Source organism: Montipora capricornis, chromosome 4, assembly GCF_036669925.1.
Source record: "Montipora capricornis isolate CH-2021 chromosome 4, ASM3666992v2, whole genome shotgun sequence".
Classification (NCBI taxonomy): domain Eukaryota; kingdom Metazoa; phylum Cnidaria; class Anthozoa; order Scleractinia; family Acroporidae; genus Montipora; species Montipora capricornis.
In genome coordinates, this window is record NC_090886.1 from 46,112,991 (window position 1) to 46,135,490 (window position 22,500).

The 22,500-nt window shown below is 36.5% G+C and overlaps 2 pseudogenes; one reads left to right on the forward strand and one right to left on the reverse strand.

Moving 5' to 3' along the window:
• The window catches only part of LOC138047124 (uncharacterized), an 11,475-nt pseudogene extending 7,647 nt beyond the window's left edge, over positions 1 to 3,828 (reverse strand).
• A 145-nt stretch (positions 3,829 to 3,973) lies between these two features.
• LOC138047123 (heterogeneous nuclear ribonucleoprotein L-like) overlaps positions 3,974 to 22,500 on the forward strand; it is a 40,487-nt pseudogene continuing 21,960 nt past the window's right edge.

The following is a 22,500-nucleotide window of genomic DNA, read 5'->3' on the forward strand; positions in this document are numbered from 1 at the left end:
CAGAAGAAAAAAGTAATGGAGAAGGGCAAACAAACTATAGTAAGCTAATTACATGCCCTTGAATAAAATAAAATTACATTTTTTCGAAGATAAACAAAAAGCATAAATATGAGAGGGGAAACAAAGAAACTAAACAGATTAAGGGCACACAGACGGATTTTTCGCACGTTGCTAAGGAAGTGAAATGTTACTTCCGGTGACTGACGTCATCATATCATGAGCTGACAAGAAAACCCACTCACAAGCAAAAGTCGCCGCAGAAACTGTTGTTTCCATCGAAGGTTTTTCCTCGCCCTTCCTCGCGCTCATTCTCAGATCAACTGCGCATGCATAAATGAACTGACTTCCGGTTTGCAAAAAAAGTTAAATTTCCGGCGGTCTTTAAATTTAATTATTTTTTTTATATATGGCACGTTTCACCCCCAAATACAGAACATAGCTAAGCATTGATTTTTTTCAAATCATCTTTTTTGAAAATGTTATGAGTATTTAAGTATCATTTATCTCTTTAAAAAGAACATTTTCCAAAATAAAAAGAAAACCATGCTTCGCTGGATGCAAAAACGAATACAAATTATCAAACCACTGATTAAATACCCAAATTGCGTAGCACGTAGACAAATTTAGAGTTTTCTTTTATTGGTCACGTGGCCATGGGCGTGGCATGATGACGTCATATTTAGGGTCATTGGTTTACAAAAGTTGGAAATTGACCAAAATAATGCCAAATTCTCTCAAATTACTTGACCATTACATTCTTAGCAACGCACCCCAAAACATATACCTCAGTGGGCCCTTAAGGTTGAATGGAAGTTACAAGGTCTGTTGAGCATTAATTAGCACTGAGCAAGATAATACATGTAAATTGCTCTTTTGTTGGCTTCCCACATAATATGTAGAGGAATATAATTTCAGTAGTAGCAACCAATAATTGCTGGGTAGAAATTCCTAATGTTTATTCTAAATGAGGTAGGATTTCAGTGCTGTAGAGATGTACTTTTAATTTCACTTATCAACTGGGAGAGCCCTATGGCACCTGAAGAGTCGATGGGTTACTGTAAATCCTCTTGGTGGGGGGGGGGGGTCTATTTCTTTCTAACAGAGTCAAATACATTGCCGGTAGCAACAAGAAAAGAAAGAAACATTTTAATTCACTGGTGGGGAACAAAATCCTAATAACTGGATTAGTCTACGGTCATCATGATTAATTGGGGTGGGGGGGGGGGGGGGAGGGTAAATAGCTTTCTTCCTCTGCAATTTGATATATTATGAAACCTAAGTACATGTAGACCCCACAGTTTGAAATCTTAATTTATCTTGTAGGCATTTTTTTGCCGGCTTGCACCAATACTAAACTTAAAGGGCTGCTTTACGCCATGAGATTTTATGACATCAATAATTATTTTTTGGAAGGATCGTTAAATCAAAAACAAAACACACTATCTGGACCATAACTTGCAACTAAATTGTTCTTAAATTTCTATCAGGGAGATGGTGAGTCAAAGCAATTTTTAACTGATTAAAATGTCAAATTATTTGCTCATTTAAAATTTAAATTTGTGGTAAGACTTTGATAAGCAGATATCTCCAAAGGAAAAAATGTTATTTTGGTTCTATTTTATACATACACTTTCTTGTTGCCTTTCTCTGTTCCTCGAGCTCCTGGTCCACGGATTTTCCATGTGATAAGGAGGTCATAATCATCATCATGATCATCTGAGTCAATGGCATCTAGAACATCTTCTGCTACTACATCATCATCATCATTCCAGACTCTCTGATCTTTGTCTCCAACACGAACTTTGGTTGGAGGAGATTTGAAGGGGCTCACATGAATCTACAAAAAAGAAAAATCAAAGGTGATAGACATCATATCATCTTTGAAACCCATTTTCATAAAATTAAAACATTGAAATGGTTATCAGCTAAAAAATGGCTCCAGGCTGCTGGATTTTTACAGAAGGCCTCACTGGGAAAGCTGAAAACTTGCCCACATGTAGGCCAAAAGCAAGTTAACATGTAATCAAATGAAACAGTTCAATTGCCAGCTCCTGGACAAGCTTTGGCCGAGAAGGTAGCCAGCTTAAACATAAAATAATATTGTGAGGAATTTCGATGAAATACCCTTCAGTTGCATTGACATTAACAATATTACAATCATTAATGCACAGCTGCCTTTTTCCCTCTCCCGCACAAAAATTAATCCTCACTTTGACAATGGGAAATACTTGTATTATCCAATTTACTACATGTACACACAAAAGTAATGCCCATTCAGTGTCATGCTTGAGGGAAATGTTACTGTGGTTTCCCAGGAGCTACATGTAAATGGGGTTTTCCAGCCAGGCATTGTTGCTTTTTACAAGAAAATGAGAAGGCAGATGAGGAAAAAGTTCACACAGGACTTCTGACCAGGTTAGACCAGTTGATTCTGCCTGTGCTGCCAAGCTTTGATAAAAATAAGCTAAGACATTCCATCTTTGCTTGTCCTCATCCCATTTTTACTAAAAAATAGACAGTGATGATTATGGAAAATAAAAGTAATCAAAATTGAAGTTGTTGTGTAAATAACATTGAATCTTTCTGTATCTTATTTCCAAGTTAACTATTTCACAATCACCTGTTCTCCCATGTACAGGGACCTGTGAGCTTAAAGTGAAGCATCATTGTATTGTAACTGATCTTTTTGCCGTGGTTGCAAGATGGTAATCAACAACAACACACTTGAAATTTGATGAATAACACTAGCTTCAGTTTGAAACTGGTGGTATAATTTTTAACCACAAAATTGATGAACTACACTTGAGAATGAAGAAAGAAGAATTTTATTTTTAAATATTCAAAGGGAGATGAACTCAGGAGACATCTGTCTGGTACTAAACTCATTCAAAATATATGGCAAACTTCGTTTTGAGGTAATCACTACATTGCAAAAAAAAACAATTTGGCTTTTCTTACACGTCAAAAGTGTGATTGCAAGTAAACATATTTTCAGTTTTACTTTCGAGTTTCTCATGCAATAGTGCAATTATTGTTTAGTATTTTAAATTCATTTGACACATCGGGGATCACAGTTTGTTGTAAATTCAATAACTTTTCTTCTCTTTAACACCTGCATCGCGTCGCATCTGTTACATTTAATAAGCGTACGCTTGTTTTGACAGGCTTTAATTGGTAATCCGAGTGATGAAAATTGAGAAATGAATATGATCCTCTATTAAAATTTCAAATCTCTGAGACATTACTATACTCAAATTAAAGCTAAGCAAGGGTTACTTCCGAAGAAACTGAAAGTAACTTGGAATTTTTACCACTCATTCTTGGATCTGAGCTAAAACTTCCCTCCAGTAAAATCTTAATAAGAAAAACATCTATTTTTAATAGAATATACTATTTGCATCATTGTAGATCTCGTATCTAAAATTGTACCTTTGTTATGCAACGAAATCGGGCCTTGCAGATCGGGCAGGTATTTGTGTTCTGTGAAGAAAAAACCCTTTCCGTTAGCGATAACTTCAATAATTTATTTCCACTTTTCCACGAATCCAGTAATAGAGATGCGTAGTGATACTACAAAGTACATCACTGAATAAATTGTCTTCACCTCAGCCCATTCCAAAATACAAGGAAAGCAGAACCAGTGATTACAGACACTTAGTTTTCCGCGACAAGAAACTCTTTCTAAACAAATAATGCAGCTGGAAGCCTCCTCATCGTGATCTGTAACACTCGCTGTAGTCCCTGAGCGTTTTCCACTTTTCTTTAATCGAGACATCATACTAAATTGCGATCTTCTTGTTTCAAAATGGCGCTATTTTCTGCCGAGCAACATGGCTGGCTAATGTTACATTAATTTACGGCTTTTCATTGGTCAATATTTTCGAAGAAAAATGCTCCAATCACAAGTTTCGCTTAAGCTCTATGCGAGAGACTGGAACGAGACATCTGTGTTGATATTACCCGCTGGCTTTGCAAATCGCTGGTAAAACCAGGAAACTTCTCACTGAAAACATGGCAGAAGTTGGCGGTATGATAGCCTTGTCAGGCATCGAAAGCCCAAATAAACGGGCCAAAATGGATAGCGGATTGACAGCAACAAACTTCGATGAATCAAAATTCGCCAGATATTACAGAACGGACGCCGCCAGCTCTCCCACAAGCTCGCATTCCTCGCCAGTTGCTAGTGATTCTTCAGCATTTTATTCATACCCTTACACTTTCCCATCAAATTCTTTCTCCTCGTACGCGTATCCCTGCGGACAGACCGACGCAACGGCTTTGTTCACATACCCAGCATCTTACGGCATTCACTACAATTCACTGAATGGTTTCAGTTCGGAATATTCCTCAGCGACAGGTATGCATATATGCGCTTGGCTTTCTTCTCGACTTTAATGCGTTACTTGAGAGATCATAAATATTTCAGCTGTCATACTCAGTTTCATTGTAAAAGGGTAATCAGTTGAGGAATATCATGTGTTGTGCACAAAATGCAGGTATGGGGTGAAGAAAGAAATCGTGTGAAGGAATGAGCGCTGAAATGTGGTCTTAAGTTGGGCGTGCACTCAATGTGTTAATGTTCTTATAGGGGCTCTATTGCTGGGAGACGCGTCTGTTATTCTCGAATCTGTTGTCTTAGTATTGATGTTAAACTTGGAAATTCATGTATTTTTAAATGGCCGTCACGTTTAGTCAATAAACCATGAAGACTGCGGTGCTTTGGCTAAAAAAGAAATAAACGCACTCGCCAACACCGGGCACATACGAGCGCGTGTTAGGAAGTGTCATTCAATGATGTATTATGGTGCTTGTCATTTGCTTGAATGCTCAATAACCACGCAACGTCTGGAAAGCCTCTTCCTGAAAGAATGAAGGGTAGATTTTTTTCATTTGATACTTAATCTCGCACACATATGTACAAAACGGAAAGTGTGGCTGTTGAATTTCCGACCATCCACATTTTTATCCGAAAATGTAAAATCAGTTACGGAGCATTCTCGGGCATTGTGCGTGCATGTATGCGGTACGTGCATTGCTCCGGCCTTGGTGATATGAATGAAAATGTTAATGAAAAAAGCTTAAGACAATATCATGTTGACTTTTTCGAAGGAGTCATGCCGTCTTTTCTGGCTGTGTTATCAGTAATTTTCATCTGCTAAGTTATTTTTGCCAGCCCAGCACCTTTCTTCGAATGGATAACCTTTCAATTTTGTAGTATTTTCCAAGTGGAAGGAACACTCAACTATATGCGTTTTTCACTCATCATTGATTTTATAGTCGCTAGCTTTTTGATTAAAATATAAAAGAAACACACTTCTCCGATCATTGGCCGCAATTGTCAGTAGAGCAGATAATTACACGCTCTTCACGGAACACAACAGACCGTGAATTCTTTTTGTTATTTTGATCCGGTCAAGAATTGAGAGTCGCTGAACCTTATCGCTCTAAATCTGTGACTTGGTAAAGCTTAAATATTTGCTTCTTGGAATGCAGCCTTTCACTTGAAGAGCACTAAAATTATTGGAAGCACTGAGGCAAGGATGCTTTAGACATCGTAATGTTGTTTACCTTTTGGTACTATTATGGCTAATGCAACGTCAATATTAAATTGACCCAAGGGGCAAAGATGCCTTTCATTTTGCCCAGTCTCTAACTGTATCTCTATTAAGAACTGCCTCTATTGAATTTCTTGCAGCCAAGTCTGTTTGAATGTACAGCCGTCAGCAAGGATACTTTTGTTAGCAGACCTTTCCAGTAAATCACAGAAAATAATATATTGAGTTTCTTCAAATTAAGAATTTTAAGAGTAGATAAGCAGAATATTGTGTTTGACCTTTGAGAAGCTAAAATGTTAAACATGTAATTATTCTTAGCCTCTTGCTTTTGTGTCACAAGATCAGTATTGAAATAGAATTAATTGCGTCAAATGCTTTGCTTAGGTTGTTGGATGTAGTTTTGGTTGCTTTCCAGGGGTTCCTTCTTAGCACATTGTACAATTTAAATGCCTTATAAAAATCGTAACCAAATGCCTTAACCACAAGGAATGTGTTTTAAAAACAATGCCATATTGCCACAAGTATTTGGAGGTTCCCTTTGGCGTATATAATTAAGCTTGAGGCAAGGCAATAATGAAGGATTGAGAGAAACTGAGGAAGTGGATCCATTGTAAGTAAAATGGCCAAAATTTGTTCCAACCAATGAGAAGCAAAATTAATTGTATATTTATGTAGACTTTGGTGAATTTGCATCAGATTCAGACTGTATTCATATCTTGTCAGAGTTGAAGTAATTTTGTGTTCATTCTGTTGTTTATGCTTCTAAGAAAAGTTCTTCTACTCTTTATGGTGAACAGATTTAAGAAACAGTAATCCAAAGTCCAACATTCCTTGTTTATAGTTCAGCTAGAGCAGTATCATGGTAGTCACCATATTAAAACTTTCTCATAGCTTTTTTCAAAAAATGCATTTTATGTTGAATGGAGTTGAATTCATAACAAGGAGAAGTTGTTGAGGTCATTAGAAACTAGTAACATTTTTCTTCAATTCAGCTGTTCCTGTTTGTGCTTAATGATATGAAGCATGGACACTCTCTTTTTGTCAGAGTAGAAGGAGTAAATGTTTGATTGGCATATGCAGGTGCAAATCAATCTTAGCTTTTTTAAAATAGTGACATATTTAAAGTTTTTTCAAAGTACTTTTGTTTTAAGTTATTTCCCGGACACTGTAAAAGTATGTATCATAGGATGTTGTTTCAAAGATCTTTTCCTGTTTTGTGGGTATATCTTTATTGCCAGACACAACTTGGGACTGTAAAGATTGATTGCTTTCTCAGACAGATGTTTCTCCAATAACATGCCTCAGTCTATGGTTGATTATTCATGATTATTTGATTGTTCATATTCCACCCCTGGCACACATAATAATTGACAAGAAGAGTACAAGCATTTTGTGTGCATTTGCAAAAAGCAATGCCCCGAGCTAGAACAGTCTTGCAAAAAGAATAATCAGTGTTATTTCTTTTGCTTTATGTTACTTAAATTTAATGTTGTCATAAGTAACCTGCAGAGAGCTAGTTGCTTTGTCAACATGAAGTGTGGGCTTGATACTGGATTATAACACAGTTGTAGATTATGGTGAAGAGATGCAGATGCATGGGCTTATTGGCAAAAATGTAATGATGATAACAAACAAATCTGTTGACTCCTTCCAAGACTACAGTTGTCTGAAAATTTGCTGGTCCTGTTTATCTACAATTCAGCATCCAAGTCATTTTGTGTCATAAAATTTATGTTACAGAATACGTAGATTTTCGTAATTTTTTTTCATACTCATTCAAAGTTTTGTTTGGAAATCAAACTACAGTGTAGTATGCTTAGGAAAGAGGAAAAAAGTTGCCCTTCATGGAAAAAGATGGAAAAAGTTCATAAATAATCTAATTGGGCTGTGTTATTTACTCTTTCAGGTTATTCGTTGTCTCCAAGCTCATCTATCTCCACGTTAACATCAAGTTCAAGCCTTTCCATCCCACAGTCATTAGCTCTTAATTCCACAGCGCACCATAACACTCCCCTTCACGTGTCATTCATTGTCGAGCAGTTGCAGATGGTTGCAAAGAAACAGATTTAATAAGTGTTCTTCAGCCTTTTGGAAAAATAACGTGAGTTGTGATGCTTAACTGTATCAGTAATCAGCCAGTGGGGTGCATGTTTGGTTTTTTATTCTAGTCTCTCCGCCAAGATGTTGTTCCTCAAGGTAAGACTTCCAAAAGCCAAATTTTTTGGGTGATGAATGTTTTTAATGATACTAACTCCTACAAGAATATCGTTGTGGATTACACAGAATTTCAAATTTTTGCTATAATATGAGAGAAGGTTGTTTTACTTTAATTAATTAATTAATCATAACCATGTTTTTAAGGTTCCATAAAACCATCCTGGGTTTTGAGTTTCAGTGCACAGATCTTGCAGTAAGATGTGGTAATTATAATTTTCAGGGGAATACATGTATCTCCCCCTACAAGCTACAATTTAGTTCAACAACTTAATTGTAGTTTGAACAATACAAAATTTGGAAACTGTTGAATGCTCAGAACATTAAAGTTAATTTATCACATGATTTTATCACATGTTTGCAATGCATGATCTCGACTTGCCACAAGTCGACCTCACGATAATCCCAGGAGAAAATGCTTTAGCGAGTGAATCATGGTTTTTCGTACGCAAAGTAAATGAGCGAGCGACAAAGTCGCGAGAGGTCGACTTGTCTCGCTTGCAAGGTTCTCATTTGCGTCTCGCACCAAAAAGGGGATGACCTCATTCACAAGTCCTGCACTTGATGGCGCAATCCGACGAAAACAGTCGAACATTCTACGAAATCGAAAGAGGAAATTTGTTGACTTTGTGCTAAAGGTATCAGAAATAAAGATGAAATAAAAGGAAAGCTTATTTTCAATCTCGAGTCGCCGCTTGGAAAGAGGATCTCCAGTGGTATTTTTTGGACCAACACTTGTGCCGTGATTTGTGCTGATAGAAACAAAACACCAATTCGAAAGATTAGCAAGTATTAAAGGGAAAGTTTTGAATCGTTAAGAAAGTCAATTGATTTCACTCATGAAAGATCAGGTAGGCTTCAGGTGTAGGAGACGTACTACACCGGGATTAAAAGATACATCTTAGTGAAGACCATTTAGCGATGCAATGACTCTCGTTGATGAATAATTTTTAATTTTTTTGTTCCATTCGACGAAAAATGTGTGGATAGTCGTTGAGAATCGCCTCAGGGCTTTCAAACACCAGTTTATACTTAAGATTTTAAATGTGTTGTCTCCTACATATGACACTCTAATGCCACGACAATTGCGGCTGGAGACCAAATCTTTCGTGATTGAAATCAGTGGAACAATTACGAATACGATAGCATTGCAATCCTCTCCAAGTAAACGACCAAAAGCGTACGGGACTAGTTCAAAGGTCAGACTTTTCCCAGCTCTGGTTGGAGAAGACACAAACAGATCTATGCAAGACAGATATTCTGGAATTATTTTCCTCTGATAGTCGCGTAATTCGGAATACCCGGTGGCCTTAGTAGCATGTTGGAAGTCACGCTTCACTGCGTGTGGCAAACTTTGATTGACAACTCTATCGCCTGGGGTCCACGAGGACTACTCTGATTGGCCTAGCTCAGCGACCCGTTTTTCGGTCGCTAAAATTGGCGCCAATCAAGTATGAAAAGTCCTTTGTTCCACGCGTATCTAGACGAAGGACTTTTCGAAAGTCTATCCATGATCTTAAATTAGGTTTGGGTAATCCACTTTGTTGCTGTGATTGGGTTGTGATGTTTCCATTGGCAACATTGTGGTTTAAACTGGAAATATTCTTTGTGCACCACAAAAACCAAAGATGTATACATACCTGTAAGATGTTTCCTGTAGAGTCTTATTTTTATGTCATTTGGATAAATCAGGACTACTTTGTTAACTTAAGCTTACAGCTTTGTATGTGCCAGATCTATACTGATAGCAAGTTAAACTGTGCTAGCTAAAGGGGTCTAATTAATTAGACAGTACAGAAACTTATATCAAGTACAAGGTGTTACAAATGAACCCACCGGGAACTCGGAAAAATCCGAGCCCCAGATGGGATTCAAACTCACGACCCTACGTGATCTAGTACGGATGCTCTAACCACTGAGCTACTGGAGACTCTATGGTGAGCAAGGGTGAAATGTGGGTATTTGACTCAAGCTGCATCACACAGCCACAGAGTCAAATAACGACTGACAGCATAGCTCATAACTGCATCGCGCAGTCACATTGATGATAGCATCATTGAAATACAGTTGCCTGTATTTCTGTGAACTATGCAGCCAACCAACCACATATTTGATATATGTTAATCATTGCTTACATTAGTACAGAAACTTGTTTCAAAAATAATTATTAAATCTCAGTGAAGTCAGGAGACCTGTGCAATATTTGGTGTCCTGTTCCACCTGTCTGGTCCCAGTTGTTTAAACGATGGATAGCGCTATCCTCCGGATAAATCACTATCCAGTGGATACGTCAAATGGACAATCATTTATCTGATTGATAGTGTTATCCACCTTTTGAACAACTGGGACCTGATGTCATCATCTCTGGAGAACTAACAGGCAATAATAGTGCTTTTTAAAAAGAAATGCAAAATGCAATGCTGGTGCAGTGTTAATGATACACTGTAGTATCTTCATGAAGACAAAAGGAGTATTTCCATGAATTAGGTTTGTGAGCTGTAGCAGCTTACATGCCACTTTGTCTTATGTGAAATTGTGAAATTTTGAGTATTTATAGCCCAATTGTGCTAACAGAGAAGAGACCATGTTACCGGTATTTTAAAGAAGAAATAGGAAATCCACTGTATGGAACAGCCCAGAACAAATCTTAATTTCCTCTGTAGTCTCATTGTTAAGAGAGGGTGGTGGTGAAACAAAAACTTTAAACTATTTATCACAATTGTCATGCTGTCAAATTGTTTCCTTTAAAGCTTTGTTTACTTTTTTCCAGATGTTATGTAACAGTTACTGTGATTTTATTAGAAAATAATCACTTAAGAGGCACCCTTGAAATATCACATGAGCTTACATGTGTACCACTGACTGAGGGCAAATATAGTAAAATTTCTGTACTTAAGGGAATTTGGTTACACATACTCCTATTTTAAGGCTATCACATGAAAACTGAATTGAATTTGAATATCCAGTGGTCTGTGCAAGTCATTTTCAGAAATAAATGTACCTGCTTCAAATCACATTGGGGTGTTAACCTGTTTACTGCTGAATATCATGTAAAAAGGTACGAGGCTCTCTACTTGGATCTTTATAGGACTTAAAAAATTCCAATTTTATTGTACAACCAATTTCTGTATTATTCCTTATTCTTTTAAATTGGATATGCTTTTATAAATTATTTCAGGTACAGTGTAAATACAACAACACCAAGGCATCACATGGTGTGAATCAGAACAAAAATTAAATGAATGTTTTTTTTTTTTAACACAAAACCATACAAGTTCCTACACTGTGTGTATATTATCAACAGTAAATTAGGATTTTGGTAATCCTGTGACCTTGAACTTTTTGTAAGCTCAATAGATTCTCAATATTCAATCCAAACAAAATTAATCCTGGTGATTTTTCTTTATATCTGACAAAAATTGGAAATTTTGAAGAACATCTCACCCGTCCAGCAGATCTTTCCTGTGAAGGAGCTGTCTTCATTAAAAGTAAATATGTTCAATATAATAATTATTTATGGTGCCTTTTCGTTGCACCAGTTCCCAATATCATATAATAATTTGTTTTTTTTTAATAATTTGCATCAAGATTCTTACCACTTTGGATTAATTCAAATCGTAATTTGGGTGACCAAGATGAAAGCTGCATTTATGTATGTTGTAAAAAGATTTCTCCCTCTTCCATGGTTCTGTTTTTGTTGTTATTTGTGCATTTTCCCTCAATTCTTCTTGTATGTTCATGTGCAACTCTGGTTCCAAAGTTGTGGATATTAGTGGATATTCACATCTCTGAATAAGTGAAAGATACAATGGCAATTGTTTAGACAGCTCACAAGATATCCCTTCAATTAGAGAGAGTAGCTTTCTGCAGGTAAAGGTTCTTTGAGTGGTGTTGAATGTGGTGCTGGAAGAATTCATAATGTTTGAAGAACAATGAAAAAAATGTGAAATTTAAGCTGAAAGTAATTTGAGAGCTGCATACTTATGATTCTGCGTGTAGGATATTAATTACCTGAATATGACATAAAAGCAACATTTTAATATTTTCCTGGCAACAGTTCATTCTATCAAAGGAAACCAGTTCCTGTGTGCAACATCTATAGTCAAAGCAAAATTGTGTCTTAAAGTGTTAAAATTATATAACATGACATTTACTCTATTTATCAGATTCACAAGAATAGAGTTTCTGTTCATGTATAATAGTTAAATTATAGTCATTTATATGTGTTTTTGGTTTTCTGTAGGGATCAGTGGTCACATTTATTGTTTTCTTTAAAACAAAAGAAAATGTTTGCATAGTAATGAGGTTAATTCACAAAGTGTTTTTTTCATTTTGTTGGAGTTGAAAGTGAAAAATTTTCTTACCTTGTCAGTGACAGGGCTTCTGAAATTAGCATGTCCAAAATCACAAGAGTATTTAAATACTTTGGCTATTAACTTAAATTTTATCAGAGGATAGGAATTTTCATGTTGAAATCTAAATATTCCCTTTTAGGGGCTGAATGCTTGGACTGACATGTGGCTTTAAAAGATTGTTTCTTACAAACAAAACCCTGTTTTATTTAAAAATGTTTGGTACATAGAATAAAATGACTGAAAATGTCCCATAAAAATTGTTTCAAATTGAAGTTGCCTGCTTGGCAGTCAAATCATTTTAACATCTCTTTGTGGGCAGCCTTGGCTTCAAGCTGTTAAATTAAACTGAAATATCTTTGTTTGTTTATTTCTGTTTTTGAAAACTTGTGCAACTGGGCTGAAGTGCTCACTGCTGTAACAGAATTTTTCGTCCATATGGTATTGTGATAAAAAAGATAACAATTTAAATGTCAAGATGTTATGCCAAATTTGTCATTTCCTCTTTCTTCAATTAGATCATGTCTTGTCAATTTCCCATGACTATTATTAAACCTTTTACACTTTCATTGCAACAGGCATATCATTTATAAACTTTGATGATAAAGTTAAAAGATAGAACTGTAAAATGGCTGAGACATTTTTTTAAGCTCAAGCATGGCAGGAATGTTCTTTCATGTGGAGACTAAAAATAGTAGCAAGAATCGATCTTTAAATTGCCACAATAAGGAATAGACAAAAAGGGAATAAAATTTAAGCCATTCATCTCTGAAGCAGACCCTACTGATGATAAAAATCGTCTGGCTTAAATGCAGAGTAAAATATGTAAGACTGAAAGGGAGTGGGCCACTAGATGTTGTTAACCCATTCATCCCGGAAGCAAGCCCCATTGACAGGGCTCTCAGGATCTGAAATTTTGAAGGTAACTTAATATGTTAATATAACTGTAGTAATGGCAATAATAATGGCAGGGAACTTATTGGTCCCTGAAGAGTGGTGGATTAATCAAGATTCTTGTATCTTTAAGATCTATTAATTTTCAAATGAGTTTGAAAGCAGGAGGTGAGGAATGCAATGTGCTTGTAAAAGAAAAAACTTGGGACAGTTATGAATAAGGTGATTTTCTGGAGAAATAATGAAAGATGTTTTGAGAAAAGTAGAAAGAAGTTAAAAATCAATGTACCCTACACCATTTTATGATCCTGGCACCAATTTTTTTTTTTTGCATTTTACTTTCAACCTCACTATTTCAAGTGCATTACTTCCTCTTTTTTACGTGAAGTATATTTTGAAAAAAAATGCAGGTTTAAACTACCCCTTTAAAGAAGAAAAGAGAATTATACCACTGTAGAAATGACAGTAAAGTCAAAAAGTAAAACCAACTTCCTCAGTTGTCAACATGTCACAGAAACCATGATATCAGGCTGTGAAATTAAAGCCTATTTAAATTGGTTCAAAGTGCAAACCCTTAATGATGAAGTTTGAATGCTTTCAAAGTCTAAATAAAATTTAACCTAAAAACATGTAAATTTTGCGGAGTGTACGAGGTATGCTTGATCACACCCCGTCCACGTGGGTGAAAGTCTTGACCAAAGTTCAACAATCAAGTGAGAAAAAAAGGTTTTAGTGCATATTTCTTGCTGTGTCAACTTGTGGAATGAAAGGGGTCACAATACATCCTTGTTGCCTGATTAGTGACATTTTCAGTTGGAGGTCTCTACAATAATAAATTATTTTAAATTTTGATCAAAAGTATGGTTGAAAAATGTTTTTTCTTGGTAAAGAACAGCGTACATTTGGAAAAAAGTAACTTTTCTGTGGCCATATCTGTGATATGTTTTACTTCCTGTCTTTCCCAGATGCAACAATATGTTGCATTAATTAAATATTTCAAGTATTTCCTTCCGATGCCAATTACCTAAATTTCCTTTTGACATAACAAGTAAAAAAATGAAGTAAAGTTATACTGTAGAGTTATTCAGATTTTACAATGTTTACATGTAGAACTTTGTCATTTGTTTATGGTCAATTATACAAGAAGACCTAGTCTTGTAATAACAAAATGGTGAATTTTAAGTTGGTAATCAAATTAAGAAACATAGTTTATCATTGTAAAGAAATGATATCAATGAATATATGGGGCTTGAAATTCGCCTTCTTTTAAATACAGTGATTGTTGTGAGATTGCCACCTTTGGGCATCTCATTGTTAGCAGAATAGAGGCCACCTTTCAACAGAACGTGAAGTGATTTCAATGAGTACTGACATCCAAGAAAAGTGTTGGTTACTTCACTGAGAGAAGTCTGCTACCTTTCCCCCCTCAATTAAAAGAAATTAAAGACAGATTAATTTAAAGCAAAGATTTAGGCAACAATAAAGGCATCCAAAGGTGTTCATCAATTTTCTTTTGAAATGTAGTGTTTGGGAGCCTTCTATTGAAAATGGCATATGGTAATGAATTTATATAGCGCATTTTCTATTAATATATTCAAATGTGCTTTTCAAGCATGGGATCTATGGGTGAGATCGGACATCAGCATATATAGGTGCCCCTGGCAGCCGCTATCAGTCCATTAGCGATCTCACCCTGCACATGAATGAATGAAATGAGTCCTGATCACAACACCGGGAGCTCCATGCCCTACTATTTATGAATAGTGTGTGGGTTCTTTTACATCCCACTGGGTTGTGAGCACTGAAAGGTTTGTGAGACGGGGCCTACGGTTTATAGTCCTTATCCGAGAAGACTTGAAAGTCTTAACCATTTGCGGATGTAATTACAAAGGCAGCACTTTCTCCTCAGTTATTTTAAGACCCTGAGTGTTGGTCCGGCCGGAGTCGAACTCACGACCTCCCACATGACAGCCCGATGCTGAACCAACATGCATGCATGCCCCAATCAGGCCTGTAGGGAAGGGGGGTGCAACGGGTGTGTCCACACACACACCCCTTCTTTGCCCCCCCTCCCCTGCCTGCTGAGAGGTCCACTTTTTTGTTGACAAACGATTTTATAAAAGTGAATTGATAAAAATAGTTCTGTTCTGATTCACTGGTTGTGTAATTGAAATGAAGTGCAAGTGCTCTAAGACAGCTACACACTTTTACCAGAGACAGCATAACACAAGAGAGGCTCTCTTCACTGGCACTTTGTGCACATCCACTATCCAACATACATTAATTTTGAAGAAGTAGTTGATCTGTTTGCTAAGAAGTACCCAAGGAGGCTTGAGCTTGGCACACTACTGGAAGATCACAATAATCAGTACTTCTGATCATCATGGTTTGCTTCAGCGAAGCCAGTGAATAATACTGATTTTCAGCTTTGTTTCTATTTTTGTTTTTTGTTTTAATAGTGACATTATTCTCTAAACTGTAAAATACATACAACTGTACGTAAAGTACATGTAGTCTCTGCGCCCAAAAAAATCTGTTTTGCAGTTCAAAAGTTTGAGTAATATCCACGTTTTTAAGTTCACTTTTGGCTTCCTGTTTTCATATGATACTGCCTTCAAAACGCATGAAATGCAGTCTCTGACAATCTAATTTCCAAAATTTCCAGGGGAGCATGCCCCAGGACCCCCAGAGGCTTGTGCTTCCGGTGCTTATTTGGTCCATCTCCCCATTGGATTGCATCCTCCTGCCAAAAAAATAAATCTTCCTATGGGCCTGCCCAGACACCCCTAGTGATGAAGTCGGCTATTCTACTAGTAAAGTAGCAAACAACTTCAAATGTTATTGAATCTCCTGACATGAGACTTTGTTGTAGCTCAATTCTTGAGCTTCTGAACAAGCAATCATAATTCATACGTTTTATCTCTGTCAGGAGCTCTCTTTCTTCCCAGTGCAACCAAGTCATGAATCTTAATATTACATGTAATCTCTTTGTATTGTTCAAATCTACATCACCTCATGTTGGTAAGAGCTTTATTTGTAGGAGTAACAATGATGGTAGAAGGTAGCATGTATGTATGGAATTCATTTATTGCTGCAAAGTCATTTCCTTTAAATTTGTTTCGTTTCAGTGGCTTAAACCTGAATTAATACTGGATACTAAGTGAAAATGTTAAATTTGTCATGGAGTTTTCTTTGACTAGGCCATCTGGCTGGCGATCTGGCTAGCAATCAATATCAGAATGTTATTTACACGAAATGAGAGTAGACGTTTTTATCTGGTTAATTTTGAAACTGAAACTGAACCTGAAACTGAAAGATTGGAGAGCTTTCCAATGATGTTGTTATCTCTCTTTTGTTACTTAAATTAAATGGGAGTAAAATAAATTTTACCGGGTTATTAATGACCTTGAAAGATGACTGTTTGAAGAGAGCAGCCCACTTGCCAAGTACAAGCATTGTAGCACCTCATCATCCATCATCATCCTATGTTGTGGTGGAGTGACCACGCAGGGCATCACTAGGGTGGACCAGCCTTCTCTATCACCAGCAAGCCCAACTGGCTCTTCATAGGTGACTGTTATAGACCGTATTCATAAATAGTGGCTAAGTACTGTATTTACCCGTGTATAAGTCGACCTTTTATGGCCTCAACAGAAGCTCTAAAAACCGCCCTCGACTTATACATGGGTCAGATTTGAGCCAAGTTCCAGCTAAGTAATTTATTCAAAATTAACATAATAATGTTGTCTTGGGCATAACGAACGCAGTGGACAAAAGCCGACGTAAAAGACTTCAAAATGAATGACAAAAGACTTCAAAACGAATGTAATAATTTTTTTAATTAATATATCCACATTTATTAGTTTACATGTTAATTTTAAACTATACATAGGAGCTATATATCGAAACTACGCTACCTATCTATAATAAACACAGAACATCCAAAACTACACTACACATCTAAGCTATACGCACTACAACATATTACAATACTGCAGTATTAGTTTAAGTTGGGCATTGGAGGTGATAGCTCATGCTCCATTATGGGTAAAAATTGATACCAATTTTTATTATGAAAGTGGAGTTTGTTATTTTTCCTTGCACTGAAACGCTCGATCTGGGGCGTTGTTTTGCATTTGGATATTAACAGGGCAATAGTGGGAAACGTTTGGCTTAATTTCGAACAAAAAATAAGGTATTTGCTCTCAGGTGTAATGTAATTAACTAGAATATTTTCATCAACATTATCCGCAGAAAAAAGTCCAAATAATATCTTGGATATGGAAGTTTTTAGAGATTAACTTTTGTGATTTGAGGAGAATGTTTAGCTCATTCCAAAAGGTGCTAACCTTGCTACAGTAAAAAAAGAAGTGTTCCAACGTCTCCAGTTCTTTATTACAGAAATAAAATAAAGGGGAAATGGCTAAACCAAATTTGAAGAGCACAATGTTTGTTGACCGCCATTTATGAATACGGTCTATTTCCTTTAAATTTTGTCGGATCCTGTCCTTCAATCGCATCTGTTGTATACATGTACCAGCCGCTGCATTACAGGAGGTTCCCAAAATAATATTCTCCTTGGCAATCTTTTTGGATCCATCCAGATTACTTGACTGAACCAGCTCAGCTGCTTTGTACAAAGTAGCTCAATGAGTGGGGGTTGGCCCAGTTACATTGTACAATTCATCATTCAACATGTAATCTCTCCATGTCACTCCAATCATTCTCCTCAAACAGTGGTTATAAAAAGCAGATACTTGTTTCTCCTCCTGAACGGCAGTATTCCAGGTTTCTGATGCATACAGCAGTGTAGTTAGCACAACAGCTTAGAATAGTTTTGCCTTGGCGTTGATGCTTACATGACTGTTTGTGAGAACTGGAAGCAATCTGTTAAAGGCAGCTGCGGTCCTCCTTATGCAATAGTTTAGCTCTGGGGTGAAGACTCCATTATGGGCCATGGTCCCACCAAGGTACACAAACTTTTCAACTGTTTCTATTGTTTCATCATTCCCTATATTTATGGTTAATGGAGTTGGCTCCTTGGATATTGGCATATTAAATTTTGTCTTCTTTGCGTTTGCTGTTAACCCTACTTTTCCTTCTTTCTGTTCCAATTGCGATGGTCCATTCTGCAGCTTGGCCTCTGGGTCATCTATCAATGCAATGACGTCGACAAAATCGAGGTCTGATAGTCTCTGCTGACGATAATGGGGGCTATGGCTTCTTTCCAGTACTATTCCCATATCATTCTCATCAAGTGCATTCTTCAGAACCCGGTCTAGTGGGATAACAAATAGAAGAGGTGACCAGATGAAGCCTTGTCGCATGCTTGTCCATAAAATGAGGAATTGCAGGACGGTACACATGGGGGTGGACCTTGTTGTGCATGTATAATCATAAATGTTTTAGGAAAGAACATTATAATTTCGGATTATTTGTTTCACTCTGTACAGCTCATTTTATATTTGGGGAGGAAATGGAGCTGGAAGGCGAGCACCATAAGGCAAAACTTAATATTAACTGATTTGGAAATGTTATTGTATGCTTTCTCCTTAAAATGCTGAATTTCTTGTGTACAAACAACATAAACAAATGTGATCTACCTGTCTTTTACTTTTGCTTGAATATGGGAAAGGGATGCTTTCATCAGTCACTACAGTGCCTCCCTCCCCCTCCCTCCCCCCTAAGTTGAGATGTAAAAATTTGGAAATTTGAATGTTAATGTTTTACTGTATTATAGCTTCTCACTTAGGATGTTTTTAGAAATGTAATTACTTTGTTAAGTACACGACCCCGCAAGCTTTTAGCTTTAACTCCTATCGTGGATAAATAAAGATTCTATTCTATTCTATTCCAGCATCTCTGGCTCCACTGTCTCTGTAATACTCTGTGAATGTGGTGCTATGCAAAGTGCCTCAAGTGTAATTTTTGGATTTTTTTACAGGTATGTAACATTATTGCCAAAGATTAGACAAGCATTGGTGGAATTTGAAGTAAGTTGATGTGACTTAACCCATTGACTCCTGGGGGTTCCCGATGAACGAGTAAAATTGTCTGGCATTAAGCAGAATCAAATACTAAGTATGGCCGGTTTAGGGGTGAATGGGTTAACTTACTCTATTTATTCACTCTAGCACATTGCAATTTACATTTTTTTTGGCTCATACATGCAAACAAATAATAATAATTATTATAGATCTTCGATGCTAAATGACCGGAGAGTTTTTAGGTAAGCCTCCAGTTCAGTTAGGTTCCCTTTGAGGACATTAAGTAAGGAGAACAGAACTTTAAAGAGAAAAAAAATAGTATAATTAGAAAGGGAGATAATAAGACATAATAAATTTTGAGAGTGTTGTTCTGACAGTAAAATGAATCACCACCTTTAAATCTGGTTGTGTGGTCAATGGTCTCTTACCACTGCTCCAACCCTGCTCCTGTATCAGGTCTGTAGTAGATGTACATGTAAAACATTGACCATGGTATCCATAGTTTATGCTAAGTTAATGTCCCTGAGAAGTTCCTCATTCTACAAGATGGTGTGCATCTGATCTTGGTTAAAGTTAACCCATTCACTCCTCAGGGATCCCAGGATTCCCCCTGTTGACGAGTAAAATCGTCTGGCATTAGACAGAGTAAAATCTGTAAGTCTCAATCCCTTAGCTTGTTGTTAATTAATCACATGCAAATAGGCCTTTTGCAGCTAAGCCATCACGTGACCTACTTTTCATAAAATTATGGGCTATAGCTTAACAAATGCCAGAAATGGAAAAAGCATGTCGAGAATAAAAGGTGAGATCTTATGACAGTCTGAAGTTTTAAAAGAATAAGAAAATTTGTATGGAAAATGTTGCTGGAGAGCAAGACCTTGCTCTCCAGCAACATTTCCCATACAAAACTTCTAAATTTTCCGAAAATTCAAACTGTCGTCTAAACTTAGTCTTTCATTCCAGGGGACTCAAACTTGGCCATTTTGGTATTTTCGATGCGGTCTTCCCATTTCTGGCATTCTTTAAGTTATAGCCCATAATATAAAAATTCTCTGGGAAAGACTTGGTCACGTGACCCCAGCTGCAAAAGGCCTATTCAGTAAGAGGTCACCACTTTGGTCCTGCAACGGTCACTTGGGTCCCCGTGAAGCCCTAAATTCTTTCAGGCTTCTTTTGTTGAGATATATTTCTTTGTTCTTGGTACCTAAGTGGGAGGATCATTCCTTCATTCATCATTTTCTTAAGCATGTAATGTTGGTCATGCAATAATTAACCTTTAATCAATATTAATAAAAATAATTATTGTTCTTTTTCTTTTTGTTACATCAGGATATTGAATCTGCTATAGCTCTAGTATCATATTCACAGGTGAGCTTTTTTTCGTTAGTGATGATCAAAATCTATGCTTTCTTCACTTAAAAACAAACATTCCTTGGGAAGCGTGCCTTTGGATTCCCATTCTGGTAAGTGTCGTTTTCGAAAAGATCAAATATCAGTACGAGTTGGTTGTTAAGAATATTGGGTTGTTATTAACCTGCATAATCCTGAAAAGTATGCCACATTATTTTCAGAAGTCTAAAGTAGGTAATATTCTTTCAACTCTCGAGTCACATGTAAGGGTATACGCAGCAATTACACTGTAGTGTCTTACATTAACCCACTCGCCCATAATTTGCTTATGGCTAAGTTGTACATTTGAAAACATAATCACAGGGATGTCTGTGTTAGTCTCTTAGATTATACTGTAATATCTTTTTGCTATTATTTTAATACTGTATTGATGACGTCTTCTATTGCAGTCAAACACGCTTACAGTTCTTGGTAGACAAATGTTTGTGAATTACTCAAAAAGTCAGGAAATTAAAAGGTAAGAAAAAAACAAAAAGATATTATTAGCAGTAGTGTTTTGTTGAAGAAATCTGTTTGTCGGTATATAATTAGTGGTATTTTTATGAGGCTAAATATAATAATATGTAGGTAAAGTTAAAACCAAGCCAATTAATCCACTGGTTTCTCTTGGGATATTTAGGGGGACTCCAGAGAGGTTTCCAGGGGCATTGCTATGTGCTTTGGTTTGAGTTTCCATTTGCTTGCTTGCTTTGCATAGTAATAGTGATGAATGATGTCGGCAAAATGATTGTCATTTTGTTATCTCGAGTAGTCGTCTCCCAGTATAAACAGACTTGTAAATTTATTATTATTGTTATTATTATTATTATTAGAGCAGACCACTACCAATCTTTGGTTACTCCATTAATAAAATGATTTATTATTAACACAAGCTGCATGTATTGTTTCCATTCTTGAATATAATTTTGGACATCCTAGAGAGGCTGGTGTGATCTTGCGAATGTTGAAAAACAGATAATTATTATTTTGGTTGGCTTTAATAATGAAATGGGAATATTAAAAGAAATGTGAATACAGTAGTCTGTGGGTAATATATTATTCAATGTCTGGGAGGTCCATATAGAGAAAAACTGTGCTTGAGGTCTCAAGTAAGCGGCCTTGGGCCGTGCTTAAGACCGAGGGCACAGTTTTTCCCTATAAGGACAGACCAAGACCGGTGAATAACATAAATATATTTTTTCTCCTAAAAAGATGTGCTGGCTGGGAACCAGTGCAGTAATCACTTAAACACTATTGATTTGTTTTTCATTCAATTTGCATCGGCTTTCATTGAGGGCTTTTAGAACACTAGAATAAAACATCACACAAATCTTGAATAGGAAGCGTTTTCAGATTGAACTATGGTAACAAACAAGCTTGGCAACACAAGTTTTAAGGAAGCATCAGTTTAATTAAGTAGTAAAGGTTTGTAATTATTTAGACAAGATCATGAAAGATTTGTTTTGAACGGAAAAATTTGTGGCATCACAAAATAAACACATTCACATCTTGTTACTTTTTCAGCATTGAATTGTGTCTCACGATAAACTCTTTCTTAAAATTGAAAAGGATGTGTTAAAGTGAGGAATTCGTTCTCATTTACTTTTAATTCGGTGACAAGTTGTGACATGGTCGAAGGGAAAGATTATTGTTTTTCATTCAATTTGCTTCGGCTTTCATCGAGCGGTTTTACAAAGACTATGGCAAATAAAGCATCATTTTAAAGATTGAATCAACGAACAAGGCAACACACAGATTTGAAGGAAGTGTTGGTTTAATTATCCTCATTTAAACTTGTTTCAATCTGTCAAATTCTTACCTGAGATTTAAAAATTATCGCATTACCGGCACCTTCCTATTACCCACAGCAACCGCGGTTTACTGGAAAATTAACGCATTACCCGCACGTAATCGGCCGGAAATTACGGTAGTGATTTGTAAAACAGCACTGTTAATGTTTAAAACATTTAAAAGGATTCAAAAAAATCTACTTTTTGTCCTAACGTCGGCTTGTCACACAAGTTCTCGCAAGCAGGACTCCGTTTCCTATCAGGTTGGCAGACAAGAAAGAAAAATTCCACCCGCTCCCAGAGCCAATCAGATTGCAGG